This window comes from Thalassophryne amazonica, chromosome 16 (assembly GCF_902500255.1).
Source record: "Thalassophryne amazonica chromosome 16, fThaAma1.1, whole genome shotgun sequence".
NCBI lineage: Eukaryota > Metazoa > Chordata > Actinopteri > Batrachoidiformes > Batrachoididae > Thalassophryne > Thalassophryne amazonica.
The window spans coordinates 73157684-73180736 of record NC_047118.1 but is presented as its reverse complement, the minus strand read 5'-3'; the positions used below and the strand labels follow the sequence as shown (position 1 = coordinate 73180736).

The 23053-nt window shown below is 38.0% G+C and overlaps 1 long non-coding RNA gene across 1 annotated transcript; it reads right to left on the bottom strand.

Moving 5' to 3' along the window:
* Window positions 1-14393: 14393 nt before the first annotated feature.
* LOC117528303 lies at window positions 14394-19581 on the bottom strand. The gene is made up of 3 exons (XR_004565727.1): window positions 19569-19581; window positions 17966-17968; window positions 14394-14519 (listed from the first exon to the last, which is right to left on the bottom strand). It is a non-coding gene; the product is annotated as an uncharacterized LOC117528303 (long non-coding RNA).
* Window positions 19582-23053: the final 3472 nt, after the last annotated feature.

Here is a 23053-nt window from a genome sequence, read left to right as displayed (position 1 = left end):
TTAAAGACACTCGTGATTACTGAAATATGCACATTTTGTAATTTATTATTATTAGATATAATGTTTTTAAAGTGTTTTATACTCACCTAATGATTAAACCACTCTGGATATTACCTTATTTTATCTCAGTTCTATTATCTAAATTAACAATGAAAAGTGTTTAACTATTGTCCTTTTGGAAACAATAATCTGGTTCAAATTAACTTTAAAGTACAGAAGAACAGAGGAGTTCATCTGCTTTTAAAGACATTAAGTGTGTTTTTATTCACTCTGAAAAATGTAAATTCAGAACAAAATGCAAAGTGTCAAACTAGGTTCATCACCAAAGTTCCTCTGGTTTAAACTGTTCTATACTGGTTTCAACTTTATTTTTTGTGGGGTTACTGGCTGACATGCACCGAGATACGATAGGGCATAGCGCGGTGTCCGTTGTAGTCATGGGTGTCATCGTCCATTTATTGCAATGTCTCAAAAACTGTCTAAACTTTTTTTCTAATTTGGCAAGGGTGTAATATGGGCTCATTGATATTGTTCCTGTCTAAAAATAATACTTGTAGATTCCTTCATTTGGAAATGGCGGCCATTTTTATGCCGAAAATAGCCATTTTGAGCACTTAAAGGCAATTTTCGCAAAAACTATCTGATAAATTTTTTTCTAATTTGTCAAGGGTGAAATATTGGTGGTTGACATGTTTGTTGATTCATTCCTTTGGAAATGGCAGACCATTAAAATAGCCAATTTGGGCATTTGGACCCAATTTCCCCAAAATTGTCAAATAACTTTTCTTTTAATTTAACAAGGGAACAATATTAGTCACTGACATTGTTCCCATCCCAAAATGATTTGCATACATTTCTTTGTTTGGAAATGGAGGCAAATGGAGGCAATTTTTATGTAGAAAATGGCAGTTTTGCCTTGGGCTTTAATTGAGCTGATAACCCCAACCCAGTCTCACGGCAAGTCGTGATTCAACAGCATGAAATATACATTAATCTATTGGTTTGTGATATTGTGATGGAAATTGCCTCATTTTCATCACAGCAGCACAAATTTCATTCTAATTCATTCCGTGACAGCTGCACAAAATTAAGAGTGAAGTGGGTGGATCGGGGTGGTTATGGTTAGGGTTAGGGGTAGGAGTAGGGTTAGTAATAGTGAGTTAAATAAAATACTGTCACGGAAATTTGACTCATTTCGTGATGGGATCACGGAAACAAACAAACAAAAAAAAAAACAACAAAAAAACATGAGACTGGGCTGGATAACCCACAGGGCCCTTGACACTCTAGTTTATTGTCTTAAGCATCTCTAAAACAAGAATAAAGTGTTCTACATACAACCCCTGCCAAAAATTATGGAATCACCGGCCTTGGATGATGTTCATTCAGTTGTTTAATTTTGTAGAAAAAAAGCAGATCACAGACATGACACAAAACTAAAGTAATTTCAAATGGCAACTTTCTGGCTTTAAGAAACACTATAAGAAATCAAGAGAAAAAGATTGTGGCAGTCAGTAAGGGTTACTTTTTTAGACCAAGCAGAGGAAAAAAATATGGACTCACTCAATTCTGAGGAATAAATTATGGAATCACCCTGTAAATTTTCATCCCCAAAACTAACACCTGCATCAAATCACATCTGCTTGTTAGTCTGCATCTAAAAAGGAGTGATCACACCTTGGAGAGCAGTTGCACCATGTGGACTGACATGAATCATGGCTCCAACACGAGAGATGTCAATTGAAACAAAGGAGAGGATTATCAAACTCTTAAAAGAGGGTAAATCATCATGCAATGTTGCAAAAGATGTTGGTTGTTCACAGTCAGCTGTATTTAAACTCTGGACCAAATACAAACAACATGGGAAGGTTGTTAAAGGCAAACATACTGGTAGACCAAGGAAGACATCAAAGCGTCAAGACAGAAAACTTAAAGCAATATGTCTCAAAAATCGAAAATGCACAACAAAACAAATGAGGAACGAATGGGAGGAAACTGGAGTCAACGTCTGTGACCGAACTGTAAGAAACCGCTTAAAGGAAATGGGATTTACATACAGAAAAGCTAAACGAAAGCCATCATTAACACCTAAACAGAAAAAAACAAGGTTACAATGGGCTAAAGAAAAGCAATTGTGGACTGTGGATGACTGGATGAAAGTCATATTCAGTGATGAATCTCGAATCTGCATTGGGCAAGGTGATGATGCTGGAACTTTTGTTTGGTGCCGTTCCAATGAGATTTATAAAGATGACTGCCTGAAGAGAACATGTAAATTTCCACAGTCATTGATGATATGGGGCTGCATGTCAGGTAAAGGCACTGGGGAGATGGCTGTCATTACATCATCAATAAATGCAAAAGTTTACGTTGATATTTGGACACTTTTCTGATGTTTAAGGATGATGAAATCATTTTTCAAGATGATAATGCATCTTGCCATAGAGCAAAAACTGTGAAAACATTCCTTGCAAAAAGACACATAGGGTCAATGTCATGACATAGGGTCAATGTCAACGAGCAGATGTGATTTGATGCAGGTGTTAGTTTTGGGGATGGAAATTTACAGGGTGATTCCATAATTTATTCCTCAGAATTGAGTGATTCCATATTTTTTTCCTCTGCTTGGTCTAAAAAAGTAACCGTTACTGACTGCCACAATCTTTTTTTCTTGATTTCTTATAGTGTTTCTTAAAGCCAGAAAGTTGCCATTTGAAATGACTTTAGTTTTGTGTCATGTCTGTGATCTGCTTTTTTTCTACAAAATTAAACAACAGAATGAACATCCTCCGAGGCCGGTGATTCCATAATTTTTGCCAGGGGTTGTAGCATTCAAGATGATGAAATTGGAGAAAATATGGCTTTAAACAGTTGGAAAAATATTTTGTGACTTAAAATATCTTTTAGACAACTTTAAAGTAAACAAAAGTTTCATATTCATTGGCCTTAATAAACCAACAGTTGTTCTTGTTTAATTCAGTTTCACAAAAGAAGAGATAATGTTGTTTATAACTGTTGCACACCAATGATGTACCTTTTTTAAAAAATCATTTAGACATGTTTTGAATGAGATATTATTATATTTTAAATGGGATTTGAATGACAATAAACCACGGGTTAAATGTCTTTCACCATTTTTCTTCGAGCAAAATAGGGATATAGTGGATGTAAACAGACTCAAGTTAAAAGACTTCTAAAATCTAAAACAAAATTTTCTGTGAAACAGATTTTAATCCGATTTAAACTAGTTTACAAGTGGTTTTGAGCTGCATAGAACCAACAACAAATATTCACTGCTCAAGTAATTTTAAGAGCTCAATAAGTTTCATGACATTAGCTTGTTAGTTACGTAGCGCTGAACCACTGGCAAACAAGCTAACAGTTAAAAATAATTAATCAGAAGTGCTATGTTCAAACACATCATTTGAAAAGTTTCTTGAATTTTGATAAATTGTTACAGACATTTTATTTATTTATTTTGTCAGTTTTCTAGTATTTGCTAAACTATACTATCAATTGTTAAAAAGCAAAAATGTAATTGATGATATAATTTGTCATTTCCAGTGCTAGATCAAATTAAGGTTGAGTGCAGACAGATGTTACATTTAATTGCTTTAATTGTATTTAATTTTTTGTTGGTAAAATGGTTTTGATCCTAAAATGACAGTTTGTAAGCATCAGTAAAAGGTTTATGGACAGGCTTTAACAGAGAGCGTTAAAGCCTGAAGCAACATGGAATGTATTTGGACAGACTGGGACCATCGTGTAAACAGACCCTGCCCTTCCTGATCACCTCCCTGAAAAGCTGCTCAGCAACATTTTTGACTTTCAGGCCTGTTTAACTTTAAACCACACAACACTGCCATCAATTCAGGAGTGGCTTTTATTTCACACAAAGTGATGTTTTTGAAACGTGCATTCGGGAGCAACGATTTTTCCAACAATAAAAAACAAAAAATGATAATGTTTTAAAGTGATTATTTAGTGAGCTGTCAGCATATTATCTGGAAACATGGTGGGGGCAGACCACCAGAAAATCTGTGTTTGAACATACAACATATCATTCTTAGGTTTTGGGCAAAGCCTCAGCATGTGTAAAATGCATTGAGTGGATGGATAGATGAACATTATTCTGATTGTTTCATGTTGGTGATATTGTAAAACTCAACTAACTATGAAGAGATGATGCCTTAGAGGTTAAAGTGGTGGCCGTGAGACCAGACAGCCCTTGGGTCAAATCCCCAGATTGAGAAATCATGAATCCCCAAGTTGCTAGTGCCTAGTATAAAATGTTTGTCCATTTCATTCATATGTTTGTTCTTGTAATATTCTTAATGCACTTGTTAGTATTTGCAGGTGACTTGGAATCTAATCAGTCACCTAAAGTTTCTCAGCTGGATCCTTGGGTAGCGTTGGAATGACTTTATGTCAAATGAGCGGTTACTTAGAGAGACTGAGATGACGAGTATTGTGAGGGAGTGTCATCTTTGACAGTTGGGCCATGTGGTGCATTTCTCTGGACATGATCTAGCACGTAGGTGCTTCTTTGTTGAGGACTCCAGCAGTTGGAGAAAGTCAAGAACATGTCCATTTTTCACCTGGCTGTGCCAGATGAATGGTTAATTTGGAGGTGGAGAAGTATTTGTAGTGTGGTGGATGCAGTGATGTCCAGAATCGATACCTTCTTACAGACCTGACCTGACCTGACCTGACAATCCACCATCCATGAACCATCCAGCAGGTGGCAGACATTGTTTTTATCTGCTCTTTTGACTGGGACAGTTACAGGATGATACCATTTCCTGTTTTTGAGTTATTTCTTAAAAAAGCTGCTCAGTAACTCACTCACCCACTGATTCACTTGTCTACATTTTTCTTGTACAACTCCTACATTGTGAGCTGCACCGATGTTGTGAAATTCTTGTTTCATTTGCCTTTTTCATTCATGGTGTTTCCTTTGGTCTCTCCAACTCTTCTTACATTACTGTTGCCATATAGTGCGGCAGGAATATTTACTGAGGGATCCTTCAAATGGTGATGCAAGCACCAAATTTGGCACACATACTCCTTAGACATTACTCTTTTAAAAATTCTGAGTGGCCACATGAACTTTCAATAAGAGGCCAAGAAGGGGTCAATTGAAGAATTACACAGGGGTCAAATTTAAAAATGCTCCAGTCATATTGAAAGGTATTCCATATTATCTGTCTGATCATAAAGATTCCAAAAAGGTATAATTTGGACTATCTGTGACTGAACGTTATCGAGTTATGGGGTAAAAACAGGAAAAACACTGAGAAAGGTCAGTTTCAGTATGTACAGGGGTCAAAAGTTAAAGTTGCTCCAATTTTGGTAAAAAGTGGTGAAAATTACTGGTTGAGCTAATAGGATTGGAATGGAATAGTTTTGACTGTGTTGCGTGCTTGGTTTTTAAAGTAAAGGTTAAACAATGTAGGCATCCATTGGATTCTATGACATGTGACATATGTTACCCTGTAACATGTTAACTAAGCATGATACATGATGCAAACTATTCCTTTTTAAAACCATATTCACTCAACTAATAATTTGCATCACTTTTTACCAAAATTGGACCAACTTTAACTTTAGCTTTAACTTTGGTTTTAACTAAAACCATCAACATGTCTATTAGACTCCATTCCTACCAGGCTGTCTGATATTAGACTCAGTTGGCTTTGCTCAAAATGTAAATGAGCCCACCCACCACTTTAATCATATCTTAGATCTTGTTCTGACTTATGGTATGGAAATTGAAGACTTAACAGTATTCCCTGAAAACTCCCTTCTGTCTGATCATTTCTTAATAACATTTACATTTACTCTGATGGACTACCCAGCAGTGGGGAATAAGTTTCATTACACTAGAAGTCTTTCAGAAAGCGCTGCAACTAGGTTTAAGGATATGATTCCTTCTTTATGTTCTCTAATGCCATATACCAACACAGTGCAGAGTAGCTACGTAAACTCTGTGAGTGAGATAGAGTATCTCGTCAATAGTTTTACATCCTCATTGAAGACAACTTTGGATGCTGTAGCTCCTCTGAAAAAGAGAGCCTTAAATCAGATGTGCCTGACTCCGTGGTATAACTCACAAACTCGCAACTTAAAGCAGATAACCCGTAAGTTGGAGAGGAAATGGGGTCTCACTAATTTAGAAGATCTTCACTTAGCCTGGAAAAAGAGTCTGTTGCTCTATAAAAAAAACCTCCGTAAAGCTAGGACATCTTACTACTTATCACCAATTGAAGAAAATAAGAACAACCCCAGGTTTCTTTTCAGCACTGTAGCCAGGCTGACAAAGAGTCAGAGCTCTATTGAGCCAAGTATTCCTTTAACTTTAACTAGTAATGACTTCATGACTTTCTTTGCTAATAAAATTCTAACTATTAGAGAAAAAATTACTCATAACCATCCCAAAGACATATCGTTATCTTTGGCTGCTTTCAGTGATGCCGGTATTTGGTTAGACTCTTTCTCTCCGATTGTTCTGTCTGAGTTATTTTCATTAGTTACTTCCTCCAAACCATCAACATGTCTATTAGACCCCATTCCTACCAGGCTGCTCAAGGAAGCCCTACCATTAATTAATGCTTCGATCTTAAATATGATCAATCTATCTTTATTAGTTGGCGATGTACCACAGGCTTTTAAGGTGGCAGTAATTTAACCATTACTTAAAAAGCCATCACTTGACCCAGCTATCTTAGCTAATTATAGGCCAATCTCCAACCTTCCTTTTCTCTCAAAAATTCTTGAAAGGGTAGTTGTAAAACAGCTAACTGATCATCTGCAGAGGAATGGTCTATTTGAAGAGTTTCAGTCAGGTTTTAGAATCCATCATAGCACAGAAACAGCATTAGTGAAGGTTACAAATGATCTTCTTATGGCCTCAGACAGTAGACTCATCTCTGTGCTTGTTCTGTTAGACCTCAGTGCTGCTTTTGATACTGTTGACCATAAAATTTTATTACAGAGATTAGAGCATGCCATAGGTATTAAAGGCACTGCGCTGCGGTGGTTTGAATCATATTTATCTAATAGATTCCAATTTGTTCATGTAAATGGGGAATCTTCGTCACAGACTAAGGTTAATTATGGAGTTCCACAAGGTTCTGTGCTAGGACCAATTTTATTCACTTTATACATGTTTCCCTTAGGCAGTATTATTAGACAGTATTGCTTAAATTTTCATTGTTACGCAGATGATACCCAGCTTTATCTATCCATGAAGCCAGAGGACACACACCAATTAGCTAAACTGCAGGATTGTCTTACAGACATAAAGACATGGATGACCTCTAATTTCTTGCTTTTAAACTCAGATAAAACTGAAGTTATTGTACTTGGCCCCACAAATCTTAGAAACATGGTGTCTAACCAGGTCCTTTCTCTGGATGGCATTACCCTGACCTCTAGTAATACTGTGAGAAATCTTGGAGTCATTTTTGATCAGGATATGTCATTCAAAGAGCATATTAAACAAATATGTAAGGCTGCTTTTTTGCATTTACGCAATATCTCTAAAATTAGAAAGGTCTTGTCTCAGAGTGATGCTGAAAAACTAATTCATGCATTTATTTCCTCTAGGCTGGACTATTGTAATTCATTATTATCAGGTTGTCCTAAAAGTTCCCTGAAAAGCCTTCAGTTAATTCAAAATGCCGCAGCTAGAGTACTGACAGGGACTAGAAGGAGAGAGCATATCTCACCCATATTGGCCTCTCTTCTTTGGCTTCCTGTTAATTCTAGAATAGAATTTAAAATTCTTCTTCTTACTTATAAGGTTTTGAATAATCAGGTCCCATCTTATCATAGGGACCTCATAGTACCATATCACCCCAATAGAGCGCTTCACTCTCAGACTGCAGGCTTACTTGTAGTTCCTAGGGTTTGTAAGAGTAGAATGGGAGGCAGAGCCTTCAGCTTTCAGGCTCCTCTCCTGTGGAACCAGCTCCCAATTCAGATCAGGGAGACAGACACCCTCTCTACTTTTAAGATTAGGCTTAAAACTTTCCTTTTTGCTAAAGCTTATAGTTAGGGCTGGATCAGGTGACCCTGAACCATCCCTTAGTTATGATGCTATAGACTTAGACTGCTGGGGGGTTCCTATGATGCACTGAGTGTTTCTTTCTCTTTTTGCTCTGTATGCACCACTCTGCATTTAATCATTAGTGATTGATCTCTGCTCCCCTCCACAGCATGTCTTTTTCCTGGTTCTCTCCCTCAGCCCCAACCAGTCCCAGCAGAAGACTGCCCCTCGCTGAGCCTGGTTCTGCTGGAAGTTTCTTCCTGTTAAAAGGGAGTTTTTCCTTCCCACTGTCGCCAAGTGCTTGCTCACAGGGGGTCGTTTTGACCGTTGGGGTTTTTCCGTAATTATTGTATGGCCTTGCCTTACAATATAAAGCGTCTTGGGGCAGCTGTTTGTTGTGATTTGGCGCTATATAAATAAAATGGATTTGATCACTTCTCAAACTGAATGACATTATTATTATTATTATTATTATTATTATTATTATTATTTGCTCACCAAATTTCATACTTTAAACATTTTGAGTTATCCTACAAACAGACAACTCGACAGACATACAAACAAAAGCAAAACAACAAACAAACGATGGTCAAAACAACAAGCCAAATGTTGAGAAAATTTGTCACTTTTTTCAAAATGTACAGCTTATTTTGAATTTGATGCAACAAACTTATCAAAAGTTGGCACAGGAAATAAGATGATGTTAAGTAGGAGAGATCATGTATTTACTGAAAAGAATCCCGAAAAAACAACAACAAAAACAAACAAACAAACAAAAAAACCCTGTAATTTCAGCAATGCAAAAACGATTAAATTAAATCGACAAAAAAACAAACAAACAAAAAACTTAAGTTCAATTCCTGCCTTAAAAATGTCAGGAAACATACTGCTGTTAAATTGCTGTTAAACTGCAATTTACTTCAGTGAACATATTGAAATTTCCATTTCACTGAACTGACTCACAGTACTGAATTTGTAGGATGAAAACTCAAAAAAAAATATATATCTATGTTAAGTGGACACAAATTAAATAAACAAGCTACTGTATCCTTTTTATTACAGCTATGTCAAAGGATAGCTTGAGGTGTGTCAGTCTGTCAACAGTCGCATAGGGTTGCATATCCCGCCAAGGCCCCATGTTCTGGATCAAATTCAAAATAATATCCTTCATTTTCTAAAACAATATGCACCTGCTCATCAAAATTCATCAACATCCTCTCACAACTTTTTGAGTTAAATGTTGCTTTGGGACAAGCGTTCTTCTGGATCTCAGTTCTAGAATATATTCTGTATCACCTCCAAAACTCAATTACTTGTTTCCTGAAACATTATCGATCACCTCAACAAATTTCACTGAAATCTGTTCTTTAAATTTTTGAGATTGCTTTTTTCAGTCATCTTCTACTAGCAGACAAACTCACAGAAATACAGGTGAAAACAGCACCACCTAATCCAAAACTCTGCAAACAGTGTTCCTCAAACATAAATTGAAAGAATTTTATTACATTGGCCAAAGACGTAATAAAATCCTTGGCATTTATTTATTAATTAATTTATTTGTCTGTCTGTCTGTTAGCAGGATTACATCAAAACTACTGGACAGATTTTGATCAAATTTGCACCACAGATAGATATTAAGGCATGGAAGAGTCCACTGAATTTTGGAGGTGATCTAGATCTGGATTCTGGATCAAGATTTCAGTTTTTATACAGGCTCTTAAAGATTATGTCAAAACTACTTCATGGACTCTCACCAAATTTGCACCACAAATAGATATTAAGACATGGAAGACTCCACTGAATTTTAGAGGTGCTCTGGATCTGGAGTCTGATCAAGATTTCAATTTCTACTCTTCACTTTGTCAGATATTGAGGATTACGTCAAAACTGCTTAAGGGATTTTCACCAAATTGTCACCACACATTGGTGTTAGGCCTTGGAAGCTTCCATTACATTTTGGAGGTGATCTAGATCTGGATTCTGGATCAAGATTTCAATTTTTATATAGGCTCTTATGGATTATGTCGAAACTACTTCATGGACTCTCACCAAATTTGCACCACAGATAGATATTAAAGAATGGAAGAGTCCACTGAATTTGGAGGTGATCTAGATCTGAATTCTGGATCAAGATTTCAATTTTTATATAGGCTGTTAATGATTATGTCGAAACTACTTCATGGACTCTCAACAAATTTGCACCACAAATAGATATTAAGACATGGAGGACTCCACTGAATTTTAGAGGTGATCTGGATCTGGAGTCTGATCAAGATTTCAATTTCTACTCTTCACTTTGTCAGATATTGAGGATTACGTCAAAACTGCTTAAGGGATTTTCACCAAATTGTCACCACACATTGGTGTTAGGCCTTGGAAGCTTCCATTATATTTTGGAGGTGATCTAGATCTGGATTCTGGATCAAGATTTCAATTTTTATATAGGCTCTTATGGATTATGTCGAAACTACTTCATGGACTCTCACCAAATTTGCACCACAGATAGATATTAAAGCATGGAAGAGTCCACTGAATTTTGGAGGTGATCTAGATCTGAATTCTGGATCAAGATTTCAATTTTTATATAGGCTGTTAATGATTATGTCGAAACTACTTCATGGACTCTCAACAAATTTGCACCACAAATAGATATTAAGACATGGAGGACTCCACTGAATTTTAGAGGTGATCTGGATTCTGATCAAGATTTCAATTTTTATATAGGCTCTTAATGATTATGTCGAAACTACTTCATGGACTCCCACCAAATTTGCACCACAAATAGATATTAAGACATGGAAGACTCCACTGAAGTTTAGAGGTGATCTGGAGTCTGATCAAAATTTCAATTTCTACTCTTCACTTTGTCGGATATTGAGGATTACGTCAAAACTACTTAAGGGATTTTCACCAAATTGTCACCACACATTGGTGTTAGGCCTTGGAAGCTTCCATTACATTTTGGAGGTGATCTAGATCTGGATTCTGGATCAAGATTTCAATTTTTATATAGGCTCTTAAGGATTATGTCGAAACTACTTCATGGACTCTCACCAAATTTGCACCACAGATAAATATTAAGGCATGGAAGAGTCCACTGAATTTTTGAGGTGATCTAGATCTGGATTCTGGATCAAGATTTCAGTTTTTATATAGGCTCTTAAGGATTATGTCAAAACTACTTCATGGACTCTCACCAAATTTGCACAACAAATAGATATTAAGACATGGAAGACTCCACTGAATTTTAGAGGTGATCTGGATCTGGATTCTGATCAAGATTTCAATTTCTACTCTTCACTTTATCGGATATTGAGGATTACGTCAAAACTGCTTAAGGGATTTTCACCAAATTGTCACCACACATTGGTGTTAGGCCTTGGAGGCTTCCATTACATTTTGGAGGTGATCTAGATCTGGATTCCGGATCAAGATTTCAATTTTTATATAGGCTCTTAATGATTATGTCGAAACTACTTCATGGACTCTCACCAAATTTGCACCACAAATAGATATTAAGACATGGAAGACTCCACTGAATTTTAGAGGTGATCTGGATTCTGATCAAGATTTCAATTTCTACTCTTCACTTTGTCGGATATTGAGGATTACGTCAAAACTACTTAAGGGATTTTCACCAAATTGTCACCACACATTGGTGTTAGGCCTTGGAAGCTTCCATTACATTTTGGAGGTGATCTAGATCTGGATTCTGCATCAAGATTTCAATTTTTATATAGGCTTTTAAGGATTATGTCGAAACTACTTCATGGACTCTCACCAAATTTGCACCACAGATAGATATTAAGGCATGGAAGACTCCACTGAATTTTAGAGGTGATCTGGATCTCAATTCTGGATCAAGATTTCACTTTGTGGAATTTTAAGGATTACGTCAAGCTACTTCATGGATTCAACATCACGATAAAACCAAGATCACGAAGACACTATTTTGTTTCAGCTTGTGACTTATAATATCAAATTTCAACATCTTGATCAGTCAGATCATTCTGGATCAGTATGCAATTATTGCGTTGTGTTGTGGAATCCGCATCCAGGTAAAGTCCAGGTCACGATGTGAGTCCTCGTCAACCCTTGGCGGACATCAGAAATCTCCGATTGCTCTTGTTTGTCAGTTTCTTTCATTTTAAATTATTTGTTTTTTTTTATCAACTTGTTTATGTGTTAATTCGCTGAACTATCTCAAACTGGTGAGAGATATCCTGCAACCAAAAGCTTATGGTAGTTTTGGTCCTCGCCACAAAAACCCATATTTAACTTTTGATCTTCACACTGACCTTTCATAAAAAAAAAGCAAAAAAAAAAAAAAAAAGCCAACATTTTCATGTCGTGACCATAAGTTGATGCATCTCTGAGCAAAAGCACTAAATAAAAACCAGATCCTGCAGAAAATGTCCTCTGTTTTTAAAGGTCACTTACTCACTCGGGTCAAGGGCAAATTTGAAGAAAATGTCTCAAAATCAGCTTTGAGATGGACTTCGTCTGTTCAAAAACTGGAACGTTAAACCACACTTTTGGATTGTGTCAATCAATCAATCAACTTTTTTCTTATATAGCACCAAATCACAACAAACAGTTGCCCCAAGGCGCTCCATATTGTAAGGCAAGGCCATACAATAATTATGAAAAACCCCAACGGTCAAAACGACCCCCTATGAGCAAGCACTTGGCCACAGTGGGAAGGAAAAACTCCCTTTTAACAGGAAGAAACCTCCAGCAGAACCAGGCTCAGGGAGGGGCAGTCTTCTGCTGAGACTGGTTGGGGCTGAGGGAAAGAACCAGGAAAAAGACATGCCGTGAAGGGGGGCAGTGTGAGGAGGATTATTTTCAGGCCAGCCAGACTTCACGTATCCCAGGATCTGGATACAAGTATTTAACAGGATATATTAAAACCAGCATTTGTTAAATTAGTCTCTTTTTTTTAGGTGATCTGGCTGAGAAACAACAAAATTCTGGCATTTACCCAGACAGAAAAAATCTGATCCAGTTTTACGATTTCAGTTCTAGTTTCCTGATGTTTCAAAGTATAGTTGTATCCTCTCTCTCTCTCTCTCTCTCTCTCTGTCTCTCTCTCTCTCTCTCTCTCTCTCTCTTGGCTCAGGGTGTCTCATGGTGGTTGCTAATTACCAGACAAATCGCCCTTGCAGTTTTCTTCGTGCTCGTTTTGCAGCATCCACGTTGCCTGAGAAATTTATTATTCTGCAGAGCACGTGGAGCAAGGGAGGTCACGGTGCAGGCGCGTGGGCCTGCAGGAGGAGGTCGTCACCGGAGATATATGGCCGCCAGGCTTCATTCTGTGCACCGGCTGTGTGCACGTGCGTGCAGGCCATTTAAAAGTAGACATGTATTAACTATTAAAACGGCAGAGCCAAGAAACGCTTGCCAAGTTCAACACGAATACACCAGTGGTGTTTGTGTGGAGGAGCCAGGAGGGGCCACGAAGGGCCCACGACCCGTGGAACAACAACAAACAACAGATTATTTTCCAACCACTTTATTCCCAAATAGTGTTGCAGGAATTTGATTGATGTTTTTTAGGATGTTCTCAAAAGTTTCTTATTATTTATATGTTTCACATGGCCAACATTAATGAGTGAAGCTTCTCACCATCTCACCATGTCCATTTAGGTCCTTCAGACTTTTTCCAGTATAGTATTGTAAATTTTAATGTTAAAAAATTAAATTGCTGAAGAATCAAGAAGGTTATATAGGTCCATCAGACTTTTTCCATAATTTTGAGTTGCAAAATTAAATTGTGGAAGAAGTACTTAGTTTTAGATTTTTTTCATGCCTTTGATTTGATTAGAGAATAATATAAAATTAACAAACACAGCTGTGTGGAGGATGACAGCCTTTCTTCAACAGATAATGCAAGAGTTATCTATTTTGATTATTCGGGGTAGAAAAATGTACTTATTTGCAAAGATCAAAATTTTTTTACATGTAATTTACACATCAGATACACTGAAAAAAGAAAATAGTTGAACCAACTTAAATGAATGTTTCAAATGGTAACATCTAAATGAATTAAGTTGTTTGAACTTATGTTTGTAAGTTAGAGTTGATCTAACTTATTAAATTAAGTTCATGCAACTTGATTAATTTAGATGCAACCAAATGAAAGAGTCAATTTAAGTTTGCTCTGTTATCAGTGTCGTCACTGACTGATCTCAAGGGCTGTCAAGGCTGCCTCTCAGGTTAGCGTTAGCAGTTTCAGTGTGACTGTCCCCTGAATTTGCCCAAGATCCCCTCTATTAGAGCAAGATCTCCTCTATTAGTGCAAGATCTCCTCTATTAGAGCAAGAGCTCCTCTATTAGTGCAAGATCTCCTCTATTAGTGCAAGATCTCCTCTATTAGAGCAAGATCTTTATTAGTGCAAGATCTCCTCTATTAGTGCAAAATCTCCTTTATTAGCATGAGATCTCTTCTATTAGTGCAAGATCTCCTCTATTAGTGTAAGATCTCCTCTATTAATCAATCAATCAATCAATCAATGTTATTTATATAGCGCCAAATCACAACAAACAGTTGTCCCAAGGCGCTTTATATTGTAAGGCAAGGCCATACAATAATTACGTAAAAACCCCAATGGTCAAAACGACGCCCTGTGAGCAAGCACTTGGCGACAGTGGGAAGGAAAAACTCCCTTTTAACAGGAAGAAACCTCCAGCAGAACCAGGCTCAGGGAGGGGCAGTCTTCTGCTGGGACTGGTTGGGGCTGAGGGAGAGAACCAGGAAAAAGACATGCTGTGGAAGGGAGCAGAAATCAATCACTAATGATTAAATGCAGAGTGGTGCATACAGAGCAAAAAGAGAAAGAAACACTCAGTGCATTATGGGAACCCCCCAGCAGTCTAAGTCTATAGCAGCATAACTAAGGGATGGTTCAGGGTCACCTGATCCAGTCCTAACTATAAGCTTTAGCAAAAAGGAAAGTTTTAAGCCTAATCTTAAAAGTAGAGAGGGTGTCTGTCTCCTTGATCTGAATTGGGAGCTGGTTCCACAGGAGAGGAGCCTGAAAGCTGAAGGCTCTGCCTCCCATTCTACTCTTACAAACCCTAGGAACTACAAGTAAGCCTGCAGTCTGAGAGCGAAGCGCTCTATTGGGGTGATATGGTACTATGAGGTCCCTAAGATAAGATGGGACCTGATTATTCAAAACCTTATAAGTAAGAAGAAGAATTTTAAATTCTATTCTAGAATTAACAGGAAGCCAATGAAGAGAGGCCAATATGGGTGAGATATGCTCTCTCCTTCTAGTCCCCGTCAGTACTCTAGCTGCAGCATTTTGAATTAACTGAAGGCTTTTCAGGGAACTTTTAGGACAACCTGATAATAATGAATTACAATAGTCCAGCCTAGAGGAAATAAATGCATGAATTAGTTTTTCAGCATCACTCTGAGACAAGACCTTTCTGATTTTCGAGAATTTTCGAGATATTGCGTAAATGCAAAAAAGCAGTCCTACATATTTGTTTAATATGCGCATTGAATGACATATCCTAATCAAAAATGACTCCAAGATTTCTCACAGTATTACTAGAGGTCAGGGTCATGCCATCCAGAGTAAGGATCTGGTTAGACACCATGTTTCTAAGATTTGTGGGGCCAAGTACAATAACTTCAGTTTTATCTGAGTTTAAAAGCAGGAAATTAGAGGTCATCCATGTCTTTATGTCTGTAAGACAATCCTGCAGTTTAGCTAATTGGTGTGTGTCCTCTGGCTTCATGGATAGATAAAGCTGGGTATCATCTGCGTAACAATGAAAATTTAAGCAATGCCGTCTAATAATACTGCCTAAGGGAAGCATGTATAAAGTGAATAAAATTGGTTGTAGCACAGAACCTTGTGGAACTCCACAATTAACCTTAGTCTGTGAAGCAGATTCCCTATTTACATGAACAAATTGTAATCTATTAGATAAATATGATTCAAACCACCGCAGCGCAGTGCCTTTAATACCTATGGCATGCTCTAATCTCTGTAATAAAATTTTATGGTCAACAGTATCAAAAGCAGCACTGAGGTCTAACAGAACAAGCACAGAGATGAGTCCACTGTCTGAGGCCATAAGAAGATCATTTGTAACCTTCACTAATGCTGTTTCTGTACTATGATAAATTCTAAAACCTGACTGAAATTCTTCAAATAGACCATTCCTCTGCAGATGATCAGTTAGCTGTTTTACAACTACCCTTTCAAGAATTTTTGAGAGAAAAGGAAGGTTGGAGATTGGCCTATAATTAGCTAAGATAGCTGGGTCAAGTGATGGCTTTTTAAGTAATGGTTTAATTACTGCCACCTTAAAAGGCTGTGGTACATAGCCAACTAATAAAGATAGATTGATCATATTTAAGATCGAAGCATTAAATAATGGTAGGGCTTCCTTGAGCAGCCTGGTAGGAATGGGGTCTAATAGACATGTTGATGGTTTGGATGAAGTAACTAATGAAAATAACTCAGACAGAACAATCTGAGAGAAAGAGTCTAACCAAATACCGGCATCACTGAAAGCAGCCAAAGATAACGATACGTCTTTGGGATGGTTATGAGTAATTTTTTCTCTAATAGTTAAAATTTTATTAGCAAAGAAAGTCATGAAGTCATTACTAGTTAAAGTTAAAGGAATACTCGGCTCAATAGAGCTCTGACTCTTTGTCAGCCTGGCTACAGTGCTGAAAAGAAACCTGGGGTTGTTCTTATTTTCTTCAATTAGTGATGAGTAGTAAGATGTCCTAGCTTTACGGAGGGCTTTTTTATAGAGCAACAGACTCTTTTTCCAGGCTAAGTGAAGATCTTCTAAATTAGTGAGACGCCATTTCCTCTCCAACTTACGGGTTATCTGCTTTAAGCTGCGAGTTTGTGAGTTATACCACGGAGTCAGGCACTTCTGATTTAAAGCTCTCTTTTTCAGAGGAGCTACAGCATCCAAAGTTGTCTTCAATGAGGATGTAAAACTATTGACGAGATACTCTATCTCACTTACAGAGTTTAGGTAGCTACTCTGCACTGTGTTGGTATATGGCATTAGAGAACATAAAGAAGGAATCATATCCTTAAACCTAGTTACAGCGCTTTCTGAAAGACTTCTAGTGTAATGAAACTTATTCCCCACTGCTGGGTAGTCCATCAGAGTAAATGTAAATGTTATTAAGAAATGATCAGACAGAAGGGAGCTTTCAGGGAATACTGTTAAGTCTTCAATTTCCATACCATAAGTCAGAACAAGATCTAAGATATGATTAAAGTGGTTGTTGGACTCATTTACATTTTGAGCAAAGCCAATTGAGTCTAATAATAGATTAAATGCAGTGTTGAGGCTGTCATTCTCAGCATCTGTGTGGATGTTAAAATCGCCCACTATAATTGTCTTATCTGAGCTAAGCACTAAGTCAGACACAAGGTCTGAAAATTCACAGAGAAACTCACAGTAACGACCAGGTGGACGATAGATAATAACAAATAAAACTGGTTTTTGGGACTTCCAATTTGGATGGACAAGACTAAGAGTCAAGCTTTCAAATGAATTAAAGCTCTGTCTGGGTTTTAGATTAATTAATAAGCTGGAATGGAAGATTGCTGCTAATCCTCCGCCTTGGCCCGTGCTACGAGCATTCTGGCAGTTAGTGTGACTCGGGGGTGTTTGCTCATTTAAACTAACATATTCATCCTGCTGTAACCAGGTTTCTGTAAGGCAGAATAAATCAATATGTTGATCAATTATTATATAATTTACTAACAGGGACTTAGAGGAGAGAGACCTAATGTTTAATAGACCACATTTAACTGTTTTAGTCTGTGGTGCAGTTGAAGGTGCTATATTATTTTTTCTTTTTGAATTTTTATGCTTAAATAGATTTTTGCTGGTTATTGGTGGTCTGGGAGCAGGCACCGTCTCTACAGGGATGGGGTAATGAGGGGATGGCAGGGGGAGAGAAGCTGCAGAGAGGTGTGTAAGACTACAACTCTGCTTCCTGGTTCCAACCCTGGATAGTCACGGTTTGGAGGATTTAAGAAAATTGGCCAGATTTCTAGAAATGAGAGCTGCTCCATCCAAAGTGGGATGGATGTCGTCTCTCCTAACAAGACCAGGTTTTCCCCAGAAGCTTTGCCAATTATCTATGAAGCCCACCTCATTTTTTGGACACCACTCAGACAGCCAGCAATTCAAGGAGAACATGCGGCTAAACATGTCACTCCCGGTCCGATTGGGGAGGGGCCCAGAGAAAACTACAGAGTCCGACATTGTTTTTGCAAAGTTACACACCAATTCAATGTTAATTTTAGTGACCTCCGATTGGCGTAACCGGGTGTCATTACTTCCGACGTGAAATCCAATCTTACCAAATTCACGCTTAGCCTTAGCCAGCAGTTTCAAATTTCCTTCAATGTCGCCTGCTCTGGCCCCCAGAAGACAATTGACTATGGTTGCTGGTGTCGCTAACTTCACATTTCTCAAATCAGAGTCGCCAATAACCAGAGTTTGATCCTCGGCGGGTGTGTCGTCGAGTGGGGAAAAAGGTTAGAAATGTGAATGGGTTGGCGGTGTACACGGGGCTTCTGTTTAGAACTATGCTTCCTCCTCATAGTCACCCAGTCGGCCTGCTTTCCCAGCTGCTCGGGATCTGCCAGAGGGAAACTAACGGCGGCTAAGCTACCTTGGTCCGCACCGACTACAGGGGCCTGGCTAGCTGTAGAATTTTCCATGGTGCGGAGCCGAGTCTCCAATTCGCCCAGCCTGGCCTCCAAAGCTACGAATAAGCTACACTTATTACAAGTACCATTACTGCTAAAGGAGGCCGAGGAATAACTAAACATTTCACACCCAGAGCAGAAAAGTGCGGGAGAGACAGGAGAAGCCCCCATGCTAAACCGGCTAAGAGCTAGTAGCTGCGCTAAGCTAGCGGATTCCTACAAACACACAAAGTGAATAATGTATAAATAATTTAGAGGTGATTCAGCAGAGGGAGTGCTTTAGTTAAGGCACGTGAAGATTACACTGTGAAACAAATCGTTATCTAGGTAACTAGATCAATCTAACTGCGCAGATTAAACAGCTAACAGATACAGAAAAACACAGCTGTGCTCCGGAACAGGAAGTGATACAATACCGCAGTGAGAGCCAACCACCAGTAGAGGCAAGCAAGAGTCATTAGAGCAACAGCTCCTTTATTAGGGTGAGATCTCCTCTATTAGTGTGAGTTAATCTTCTATAAGCACAAGATTTCCTCTATTAGCATAAGCTCTCCTCTATTAGCACGAGAACTCCTCTATTAGCGTGAGATCTCCTCTATTAGCACAAGAGCTGCTCTGTTAGCGCAAGAGCTGCTCTGTTACCGCAACATCTTCTTTATTATTGTGAGATCTCTATTCGTGTGAGATATCCTCTATTAGTGCAACATCTCCTTTATTATCATGAGATCTCTTTTATTAGCATGAGATCTCTTCTATTAGCATGAGATCTCCTTTATTAGTGTGAGATCTCCTCTATTAACATGAGATCTCTTCTATTAGCATGAGATCTCTATTAGTGTGAGATCTCCTCAGTTAGAGTGACATCTCCTCTATTACCATGAGATCTTCTCTATTGGCGTGAGTTAATCTTCTATTAGCGCAAGATCTCTATTAGCATAAGATCTCCTCTATTAGCATGAGAGCTCCTCTATTAGCACAAGATCTCCTCTATTAGCATGAGATCTCCTCTATTAGCACAAGATCTCCTCTATTAGAGGGAGATCTCCTCTATTAATGGAAGAGCTCCTCTATTAGTGCGACATCTCCTTTTTATCCTGAGATCTCTTCTATTAGCGCAAGATCGCCTCTATTTGCATGAGATCTTCTCTATTAGCACAAGATCTCTTCTATTAGCATGAGATCTCCTCTATTTGCATGAGATCTCCTCTATTAGCGTGAGGTCTCTTTGATTAGCGCGAGATATCATCTATTAGCGTGAGATCTCCTTTATTAGTGGAAGATCTCCTCTATTAGTGCAAAATCGGCTCTATTTGCATGAGAGCTCCACTATTGGCACAAGATCTCCTCTATTAGTGTGAGATCTCCTCTACACTCTTCACCCAGATTTTGTTTTAACTTAAATTTCTGTGTTATCATTAATTATTCTTTCGTGTTTTGTAAAAAAGCATTCTCATTACTAAACTAAATTTGTTGATTGCACTATTCAACTGAAATTTTCAGTGCAATGATCATGTTAAGCAGAGTTAACTTTTTGTCTCAAGTTTCTGTAAGGGAGGGGAGGGGCCCATTTTAAATTCTACCTAGCAACACGGTGTGGGCGTGTCCCGTGTGAAGACTCCACTCATCCTGCTGCTTCTGCTCATGGCTTGCTGTGCTCAAATTCAAAACCTGTGGATTTTTAGAGCAACACATAACTTTCTGGTCAAAAGACGGTTCGCTGAAAATAGCTTAGTGTTTAAGTGCTGCTTCTTCTTTTTTTCCTCTCCGCTGTACGCAGTGTACACTTGGCTGTGGGTTTTTGAAAGAAACACTGACTTAAAGAAAGTGGAATGTAGGCTTCAAGTTAGTTATTTGTTGATAACTTTCTGGAAATTAGTTTAGCCCAAAGAGTGGTCCAGTGAGAACACGTCAGCTAAACTGAAGTTATTTTTTGGCAATATAACTCATCATTTGGTGTGCTATTACTAAAACACATTTCAACTGTTGCTTTTTTTTTTAACATGCACTTAATTTTCTGTTTAGGTTTAGTGAATGTATTAAATACTTTTTAAACAAAATTGTAGAACTTAAAATCTATTCAGTTATATTATGTGTCACTTTGTTGCCTTTTTTTAGTAAACATTTGTCACATTTTTTACAGTACAGTTTTAATGCATTTTGTCCTGTTTTTACTTGTCTTTTGGTTGACAAGGTGTTCATGAGGTGTTCCTTTGTAATATTTTTTAAATAAAAGTCTTTGGAACATTTAAATGTATTGTAGCAATCGCCGGGCCGGTTGCTATTGTAAGACTGTGAACTGTTATGCCGCAGTGCATCATGGGAGTACAGGGTTTTGAGAGTTTTAAGTGTTGTTAATGTGTTTCATGTTAGTTTAATAGTGTGGTTAGTGTTACTGATTTATTGTGTTCAATAGTTCAGTTGGGTTAGTCAAGTGTCTGTTGCCACCATAAGTGAAAAGTGTATTGCATTTGATGCTTTCCACCATTTTCTGTGTTGTTGGGGTTGCAAATAAAACGGCTTCTCCTTGCGGCAGAGTGCAGAAAAGCTCAGAGCGTCTCGTTCTTCCACACCACTCACCACAGTATTCTTTAATTCCTTCCCTTCCATAAACTTTTGTTGAAACAATGCATTATAATCTCAAAATAAAGATGGAGTAGTTAATTAAATTACAAGAAAATACATTACTTATATTAAGATAGTTTTAACTATTGAATAATAATGTTTATTATGTTATTTGTTATATCTTTACGTATGTTTAACTTAAAATAGTTATTTTATACACCAATGAGAAATCATTTATGTGAACTAATGATTTTGAGTAACAACTACTACTGTGATTTGTTAATACAACTTAACCTGATTAGTTTTAGCTTGTGTAAAAACTAAAGCGGTTTAAGGCAACGGGTTTCCACGCAATTTTCTAGTAAACTCAACTAATTCAGGTTAAGAGTGTATTTGCATGAGATCTCCTCTATTAGCGTGAGGTCTCTTTGATTAGCGTGAGATATCATCTATTAGCGTGAGAGCTCCTTTATTAGTGGAAGATCTCCTCTATTAGTGTGAGGTCTTGTCTATTAGTGTGACATCTCCTTTATTAGCACAAGATCTTCTCTATTGTTGCTCCAGGATGAGTTCAACATTTGGCATTTCTGGTTTCTGCATCGCTGTACCATGGAGCTAGCTTGCACCAGCGCTGCAAGCTCATATTATTATCATGAGGTTTTCACAATGTTACTGACCGGCCGCTGTAACTTGCAAACCTATTTAAATATTCTATTAACATGTCTTCAAAATATTGTCCTGATGACATTTACAGAATAGCTATTCAAGGAACATTGCATAGTGCATAACTGGGCAGCATTATGTTTTATTATTATTATTATTATTATTATTATTTATAATTTGCTGTGCTTACAGCACGAACTGGTGAAGGAATTTATTTCTTTTTGATGTTGGAAATGGGTGGGGCCAGAAATTATGACTTTTTGGTGACAAACCAAGTCAAGTCTGGGAGCACTGTGCTTTGCTGAGTCCATGACACAACAGAACCACCTTGGGTCTTGGATACCAGTCACCTAGACAGATAACCAATCCATCTCCATCTCTCAAATGTCTGCTGCCAGGTAACATGTGGGTGTGTCCGAAGCTGGCATTTCCTCACAATTCAGGTCACACTGCTCATCTGAGCCTTACCAAATACTCAACACAAAGTCATTCCAGTTGTAAACAAAAAGCCTCCAAAGATACCTGGTACTAAACACATCCAGTCATCGATGTAGGTCAGAGTCCAAGTTTTGCAACCCTACAGTGAGACAGGAAGCACCAAAACCCAAAAGGTTTGAAGTTCTCCTTCAAAGACACCAGCATCACCAAACATCTCAGTCCAAGGACCTCATGAATTCATAAGATTTTCCCAGACAGCTCTGGATCTCAAAGGCCAAGTAGCCAGAGACACGAGAGCCACTGCTGAGATAAGTGAACGTCTCTACAAGTTTGACACTTGACACTGAAAGTGTCCTGTGTTGCTCCAGGACAATCACAAATCCAGACACTCTGATTCTTCACTCAGCTTCTCTAGTGCTGCAATCGGAGTATCCATTGATTCCACAAAAAGCACACCATCATTCACAAAGTCAAGGTCGGTAAACTATTCTTTATCAACAAAAGCACCCAAGTCACTGGTTCCACAATGTTGGTGACCTTGACCTGCCACCAATGCGGTGTTGTCAGTGTGACACAAATTCATACATTGTCTAAACATTCTTGTTCCAATTAAGTGTCACTG